Raw genomic sequence first — 8,872 nt, forward strand, 5'->3', positions numbered from 1 at the left:
AGTTTTCGGACAGTTTTGGTCACCTTTTTGTATATTGCCCTATCCATTGATTTTATCAAAAACTGAGCTAGATGAAAAGTGTGAAGAATACCTGTTCTAATGGTTAAACTCTCTTCATTTTGTCATTTAAAGTGCAGCTAAAAGTGCAACAGCGGGCAAAATTCTATGGTTCTTGTAACCCTAACCCAAGCCAGGCATTAAAAGCATGCCGATTTAACTACCATTTAACAGCATTTTTCAGCTTCATGAAAATTTGCCTAAACCAGACAGATTATTAAAGAAGATACATTTCCTAGAGGTTTTAGAAACCGTTTTGATAGTTTGAGACTGATTTTTTGAAGTTTGAGGAAAAAATTCAACTTTGATGTTTGGAGGGCTTCTGAGACACCCTGCCGGAATGCACATTTGAAACCCTAGCTAGGGTTAGGGTTAGCATTCCCACAACAGGTAGAAGTTTTTTACTGTCAGTGCTGCATTCCGGGCCCCCAGTTATCTTTAGGATGAGTGATAATTTGCTCCTATCTGCACTTTTAGTTTTCGGACAGTTTTGGTCACCTTTTTGTATATTGCCCTATCCATTGATTTCATTCAAAACTGAGCCAGATGAAAAGTGTGAAGAATACCTGTTCTAATGGGTAAACTCTCTTCATTTTGTCATTTAAAGTGCAGCTAAAAGTGCAACAGCGGGCAAAATTCTATGGTTCTTGTAACCCTAACCCTAGCCAGGCATTAAAAGCATGCCGATTTAACTACCATTTAACAGCATTTTTCAGCTTCATGAAAATTTGCCTAAACCAGACAGATTATTAAAGAAGATACATTTCCTAGAGGTTTTAGAAACCGTTTTGATAGTTTGAGACTGATTTTTTGGCGTTTGAGGAAAAAATTCAACTTTGATGTTTGGAGGGCTTCTGAGACACCCTGCCGGAATGCACATTTGAAACCCTAGCTAGGGTTAGGGTTAGCATTCCCACAACAGGTAGAAGTTTTTTACTGTCAGTGCTGCATTCCGGGCCCCCAGTTATCTTTAGGATGAGTGATAATTTGCTCCTATCTGCACTTTTAGTTTTCGGACAGTTTTGGTCACCTTTTTGTATATTGCCCTATGTAGTGATTTTATCCAAAACTGAGCCAGATGAAAAGTGTGAAGAAAACCTGTTCTAATGGGTAAACTCTCTTCATTTTGTCATTTAAAGTGCAGCTAAAAGTGCAACAGCGGGCAAAATTCTATGGTTCTTGTAACCCTAACCCTAGCCAGGCATCAAAAGCATGCCGATTTAACTACCATTTAACAACATTTTTCAGCTTCATGAAAATTTGCCTAAACCAGACAGATTATTAAAGAAGATACATTTCCTAGAGGTTTTAGAAACTGTTTTGATAGTTTGAGACTGATTTTTTGGCGTTTAGGAAAAATTCAACTTTGATGTTTGGAGGGCTTCTGAGATACCCTGCCGGAATGCACATTTGAAACCCTAGCTAGGGTTAGGGTTAGCATTCCCACAACAGGTAGAAGTTTTTTACTGTCAGTGCTGCATTCCGGGCCCCCAGTTATCTTTAGGATGAGTGATAACTTGCTCCTATCTGCACTTTTAGTTTTCGGACAGTTTTGGTCACCTTTTTGTATATTGCCCTATGTAGTGATTTTATCCAAAACTGAGCCAGATGAAAAGTGTGAAGAAAACCTGTTCTAATGGGTAAACTCTCTTCATTTTGTCATTTAAAGTGCAGCTAAAAGTGCAACAGCGGGCAAAATTCTATGGTTCTTGTAACCCTAACCCTAGCCAGGCATTAAAAGCATGCCGATTTAACTACCATTTAACAGCATTTTTCAGCTTCATGAAAATTTGCCTAAACCAGACAGATTATTAAAGAAGATACATTTCCTAGAGGTTTTAGAAACCGTTTTGATAGTTTGAGACTGATTTTTTGGAGTTTGAGGAAAAAAATCAACTTTGATGTTTGGAGGGCTTCTGAGACACCCTGCCGGAATGCACATTTGAAACCCTAGCTAGGGTTAGGGTTAGCATTCCCACAACAGGTAGAAGTTTTTTACTGTCAGTGCTGCATTCCGGGCCCCCAGTTATCTTTAGGATGAGTGATAATTTGGTCCTATCTGCACTTTTAGTTTTCTGACAGTTTTGGTCACCTTTTTGTATATTGCCCTATCCATTGATTTCATCCAAAACTGAGCCAGATGAAAAGTGTGAAGAATACCTGTTCTAATGGGTAAACTCTCTTCATTTTGTCATTTAAAGTGCAGCTAAAAGTGCAACAGCGGGCAAAATTCTATGGTTCTCGTAACCCTAACCCTAGCCAGGCATTAAAAGCATGCCGATTTAACTACCATTTAACAGCATTTTTCAGCATCATGAAAATTTGCCTAAACCAGACAGATTATTAAAGAAGATACATTTCCTAGAGGTTTTAGAAACCGTTTTGATAGTTTGAGACTGATTTTTTGGAGTTTGAGGAAAAAAATCAACTTTGATGTTTGGAGGGCTTCTGAGACACCCTGCCGAAATGCACATTTGAAACCCTAGCTAGGGTTAGGGTTAGCATTCCCACAACAGGTAGAAGTTTTTTACTGTCAGTGCTGCATTCCGGGCCCCCAGTTATCTTTAGGATGAGTGATAATTTGGTCCTATCTGCACTTTTAGTTTTCGCACAGTTTTGGTCACCTTTTTGGATATTGCCCTATGTAGTGATTTTATCCAAAACTGAGCCAGATGAAAAGTGTGACGAAAACCTGTTCTAATGGGTAAACTCTCTTCATTTTGTCATTTAAAGTGCAGCTAAAAGTGCAACAGCGGGCAAAATTCTATGGTACTTGTAACCCTAACCCTAGCCAGGCATTAAAAGCATGCCGATTTAACTACCATTTAACAGCATTTTTCAGCTTCATGAAAATTTGCCTAAACAAGACAGATTATTAAATAGATACATTTCCAAGAGGTTTTAAAAACCGTTTTGATAGTTTGAGACTGATTTTTTTTGGTTTGAGGAAAAAATTCAACTTTGATGTTTGGAGGGCTTCTGAGACACCCTGCCGGAATGCACATTTGAAACCCTAGCTAGGGTTAGGGTTAGCATTCCCACAACAGGTAGAAGTTTTTTACTCTCAGTGCTGCATTCCGGGTCCCCAGTCATCTTTAGGATGAGTGATAATTTGCTCCTATCTGCACTTTTAGTTTTCGGACAGTTTTGGTCACCTTTTTGTATATTGCCCTATCCATTGATTTTATCCAAAACTGAGCCAGATGAAAAGTGTGAAGAAAACCTGTTCTAATGGGTAAACTCTCTTCATTTTGTCATTTAAAGTGCAGTTAAAAGTGCAACAGCGGGCAAAATTCTATGGTTCTTGTAACCCTAACCCTAGCCAGGCATTAAAAGCATGCCGATTTAACTACCATTTATCAGCATTTTTCAGCTTCATGAAAATTTGCCAAGTATTTTGTTGTTAAAATTGGGTTTCCAATAACGCCACAGCTAACTCTTGTTTTTTGTCCACTATAACAGACAATCTCCCTTGCTTTTAACCGAGCGTTTCATAATTTTCTAAAATGAAAATGATTTAAACTATGCGACAGTTTTCTGGGGTGTGCCTATACCAGAGATTATGGCACAGCTTCAGAATGGTGATTGGCTGACACCATCTGACACCCCTCTGATTGGGGAAAAAAGACCTGCCGATCTGTTCTACATACCAGGAAGACAACAGAAGATGATTTTTTCTATTCGAAACCTGTATTTTAAACGTTTAATTAAGAAGTAAAAACCTTACAGGGTACAATGATTTCTAAGTTGATCAGGAGGAAGAAAAATCCCCCGTGTTTCGCGCATAAAAAGTAGTTATTAACTATCGAAACCTGTTTTTATTTTGCCTGGCAATCTACCTGAATGCCCAACTTCAGTATCTGAGAAGAACCACAATTGAACTAGTGTTGATAATAAGAGAGAGTCCCGTTACCCCCATTTTGATTTAAATCGCAAATGCGTGTTTAATTAAATCTTTTTTTATTCACAATCAGACAAATGCAACGTAAATCATTATCTTTGTCTACTAAGTATCTTAATGAACTTTCAGCATAGTCTTTTCCCGTTCAGATTTATTTTTCTTTGGATTTTGGGATCAAACGTGGAAAGATTAGATTGTAATCGTTTTTATTTTTTAAATACATTTTAGAAAAGTGTAATCTATAGTAAAAAGCTGTATTTATTTAATACCACTCGATACTTATATCAATGGAGTTTAGTTGATACTGTTTAAACTTTTAATTGTTTTAAATTGTATTACAGCATTGTACACATGCTTAAAAGAGAAGAGAGAAAATGCAAGCCTTCTTCAGGTGTGAGGGTCTTCTGCTCAGAATGAAACGCTAAAATGTAATAACTGTAATAAATGTAATAACGTAATGTAAACTGGTTCAGTTATGATTTGGGCTTAATTGAGGTTGCTGCCTTTCATCTCAAATCCTGCTTGAATCCTTCTAAACTAAAAATTAGACACAAGACGAGAAGAGGGTCTGGTGAAACTTTTTTAATTTCTTTTTTTTTTCTTGGAAAAATATCTTACCCGCTGCAATGCGGGCACAGAAGGGTTAAAAAAAAAGTCAGACAGGCGGGGGGAGGGGGAGTTGTGAAACTGCTACCTGGATAAAGAGGTATCCAGGTAACAGTGAAACGGGCGACAGTCTGGGGAGATCGCCCGTTTTCCATGTCAATAGTTCCCTGGTTCCGCACCCCTTGGTGTCTCTCTCTCTCTTCTCTCTCTCTCTCGCTCTCTCCCTCTCTCTCTCTCGGGCTCTTGGCGGGCTTGTCTCGTGTCTCTCTCTCATCTGGGCACGGGAGTGCTGCTGCAAGGTGTTGACGGAAATCAACATCGTCATCAGCTCGGAAGACTTCAGTGCTCTGTGTATATTCTAATGGCAGTGGGGGCAGGGCGTGTGGGGACAGGTTTGGTTGAAATGGCATTGGGGATCTGTGTTCTTCACACCTGAAACCTTTTCTCTGAAAGCGTTTTCTTCCCAGTTTAGCCGATCTTCTTACAGCATGTTACTATTTTAAGTGCTTAACGCCATTTTTTGACCATGCATGGATATTCTTATGTCTATATCATCTGAAGGGAATCTGTTACACTGCATCATACCACGTTTCGATGCGACACGCCCACCGTGTTGTACCGTGGTGTACCCCACGCATTTTGAATGGCGGCATCTGTATCTTCTTTAATAATCTGTCTTGTTGAGGCACATTTTCATGAAGCTGAAAAATGCTGTTAAAAGGTAGTTAAATCGGCATGCTTTTAATGCCTGGCTAGGGTTAGGGTTACAAGAAAAATAGAATTTTGCCCACTGTTGCACTTTTAGCTGCACTTTAAATGACAAAATGAAGAGAGTTTACCCATTAGAACAGGTATTCTTCACACTTTTCATCTGGCTCAGTTTTGGATAAAATCACTGGATAGGGCAATATACAAAAAGGTGACCAAAACTGTCCGAAAATTAAAAGTGCAGATAGGAGCAAACTATCACTCATCCTAAAGATAACTGGGGACCCGGAATGCAGCACTGACAGTAAAAAACTTCTACCTGTTGTGGGAATGCTAACCCTAACCCTAGCTAGGGTTTCAAATGTGCATTCCGGCAGGGTGTCTCAGAAGCCCTCCAAACATCAAAGTTGAATTTTTTCCTCAAACCCCCAAAAATCAGTCTCAAACTATCAAAACGGTTTTTAAAACCTCTAGGAAATGTATCTTCTTTAATAATCTGTCTGGTTTAGGCAAATTTTCATGAATCTGAAAAATGCTGTTAAATGGTAGTTAAATCAGCATGCTTTTAATGCCTGGCTAGGGTTAGGGTTACAAGAACCATAGAATGTTGCCCGCTGTTGCACTTTTAGCTGCACTTTAAATGACAAAATGAAGAGAGTTTACCCATTAGAACAGGTATTCTTCACACTTTTCATCTGGCTCAGTTTGGGGATAAAATCAATGAATGGGGCAATATACAAAAAGGTGACTAAAACTGTCCGAGGACAGTGCAGATAGGAACAAGTTATCACTAATCCTTAAAAATAATGTTCGAATATATATAATGTTCATTTCAGGTGGGAAGCTGCGTCAGCATGTGAAGGCTGCAAAGGAACAAATAAAAGGCTCATTTCGACAATACAGTGAGTGCCGAGCGCACAGCGGGTGAGAGTACAGCACAGCAGAGCTTCACTTCAACAGGACTCCTAGGAGGGAAGGGCTGTCCGGTATCGCCGGCTGTTCGCTAAATTACCAGATGACATATTTCAAGCCCAAATCACACTCGTATATGAGAAAATATATATGTATATACTTTACATGACTGCGAGGAATATAAAACGTGGTTGCAACATAAGAATGCCGAGCTGCTAAAATCGTTCGTTAATTTGTAATTATCAACAGGTCTAATCACTTATATCAACTGAAATCGCTGATTAATACCGCCAGATACTTTAATTTATTAAATGTATTGTACAACTGATTTCTTACCTTTATTCCTCCTACTCTCATTATTTTGTGAATGTCCGCATGAATTGTAATAAGCACCTTAAGAAAACTCAGAAAGCGAACACCAGATACTGAGCTCTGGCCCGTTCATTCCGGCGCTCTCTGGTCTTTGGCGACACCTGGTGGACACAGCGGTCAGTCCGCCACGTCCCCCGTGATCAGGCAGCGCGCGTGTTACAGCCTGGAAGACGCTCAGGGCGAAACCGGTTTCATTTCTGTCTCCTTTCTAATCCGCTCCGGGATGGAAGATGAAAATGACGTGTGAAAGTGGGAGAGACGTTTCCCACGACACCCAGAGCGCTCAGTTATATCACATGCTTGCCTTGTACTCTATTTCTGAACGTTGTTTGTCTGATGTGCGTTTCTAAGTTTTGTAGTCATCGGTTAAATGCGCTTTCTATCACTTCGCGTGGTGTTCTGCTTCTCTTTTCTTCAGCTCGGCGTTTGAGTCCTTTGGGGGGGAATATTGTCAGAGTTACAACAGTCACACGGAAATAATGTTCGAATATATATAATGTTCATTTCAGGTGGGAAGCTGCAACAGTCACACGGAAATAATGTTCGAATATATATAATGTTCATTTCAGGTGGGAAGCTGCGTCAGCATGTGTAGGCTGGAAAGGAACAAATAAAAGGCTCATTTCGACAACTGAATCGTCACCCTTTTTTCGCGGTCTTTCTGAAGAGAACGATTTGAAAACAGACTGACAAAGACACCTGAAGAAGGCTCCACGGCCGAAACGTTGTGTTTTCCGTCTTTTCTTTTCAGCATGGAATAAACCTTTACTTGTTCATTTGCAGCCTACGCATGCTGACGCAGCTCCCCACCTGCTCTACTGTGTAGGTCGTTTGTCTAGTGGTATGATCCCCGCTTCGGGTGCGAGAGGTCCCGGACGAGCCCAGTTCTGTTCTGTGATGATTGGAAGACGTCTCAAGCTCACCTCTTATCTACTGTGTATCTGAAACGAGTAGACTAGAGGAGTAGGGAAGTTTATTGCCACATGAACATTTGAATTCTTATTCTCACTGATCTCTCCGGACAACAACAGACACCACCGCACAATGGAGACAGTACATTACAAACAATAAATAACAACACGAGCAATCAATATGTTGTGGGAATAGTAGTGAGAAGTATGTAGTAGTGAGAAAAAACATAGTAGACCATGAGAAAGAGCAGCGTGTGGACATGCATTGAGTCTGAGGCCCTGCAGTGAGCTGTTGCGGGATAGCAGCTGTTCTTGAGTCTAGTGGATCTTGTTTCAACAGCGCAGGAGGAAGAACAGTTTGTTCCGGATGGCTGGGATCCTACATGCTCAGCTCTCAGCCAGCCTCGTTAGCGCAGTAGGTAGCGCGTCAGTCTCATAATCTGAAGGTCGTGAGTTCGATCCTCACACGGGGCAGGATCGCTGCTGTTTTGGGCTCTTCGCAGATGAGACGTTCACTCACACACACTCGCGTTCATCCCTTCCACGCCGACTAAGAGGTGTTTAGTCCGCGATCGACGGTTCGATCCCTTGCTGTGATGCTCGGCGTCCACTAACAAATTTTTAAAATAATGATACATGAGAGCAGCAGAGAAACTCCGAGTAGTGAAGTTGTTTCCACGACCGGTTGTTGTAAACCAGCAGACAGCCCGCTAGCTCAAACACCTCGCTATAACCTCACAGTGAGCGAGGAGTGATCACGATGCGCACTCCCTGTGCTACTACAGTCGTTTCATAAAAGCAGAAAATACGAGGAGAGCTGGACGTATGTTCTTGCAATCATGGAATAAAACAGGGCTTGTCCGCAATTTGAAGCCGGGACCTCTCGCAACCAAAAAGCAAACCTAGACCAACGAGCCAGAGAGGTCGTGAGTTTTCTGATTTCAAGTCTTTCTCACGTGTGCGATCGCACAGAAGACTCGTGAGGAGTTCAGTGTCTGGGACGGAGCTGCTCACAGGCACAGCGAGGGGGATTAGCTCAAATGGTAGAGCGCTCGCTTAGCATGCGAGAGGTAGCGGGATCGATGCCCGCATCCTCCAGCTTTTGCGCTCTATGTACTAGAGAGGACAGACTCCTGTCTTCCTTGCCATGTTGTCATTTCGTCGAGCGCTGTAAGGACGCGATGACATCTCACCCCCATGTTTTCAATTACAGAGCTTACAATTACTTAACCCTTCCACGGAAAACCTGTTAAAACAGGAGAAAATCCGCGGTGTATCTGATAGACTATTCATTTTCTAACTCACAGGGTTCAATCTTAATTAAGCCCACGCCAGAATGTGTCCCTTTCAACCCATTATTATATAATACAGTGAGTATTATATGTCCACCTGAAGAAGGCTCCAC

General features: G+C 41.2%; 2 non-coding genes across 2 annotated transcripts; both read left to right on the plus strand.

The window, feature by feature from the left end:
• The first annotated feature begins 7,868 nt into the window (after positions 1-7,868).
• On the plus strand, positions 7,869-7,941 carry trnam-cau (transfer RNA methionine (anticodon CAU)). Its single transcript has one exon. It is a non-coding gene; the product is annotated as a tRNA-Met (tRNA).
• Positions 7,942-8,492: 551 nt separating this feature from the next.
• trnaa-agc (transfer RNA alanine (anticodon AGC)) lies at positions 8,493-8,565 on the plus strand. The gene has a single exon. It is a non-coding gene; the product is annotated as a tRNA-Ala (tRNA).
• The last annotated feature ends 307 nt before the right edge of the window (positions 8,566-8,872 follow it).

Source organism: Lepisosteus platostomus, chromosome 6, assembly GCF_059453375.1.
Source record: "Lepisosteus platostomus isolate fLepPlt1 chromosome 6, fLepPlt1.hap1, whole genome shotgun sequence".
NCBI classification, from domain to species: domain Eukaryota; kingdom Metazoa; phylum Chordata; class Actinopteri; order Semionotiformes; family Lepisosteidae; genus Lepisosteus; species Lepisosteus platostomus.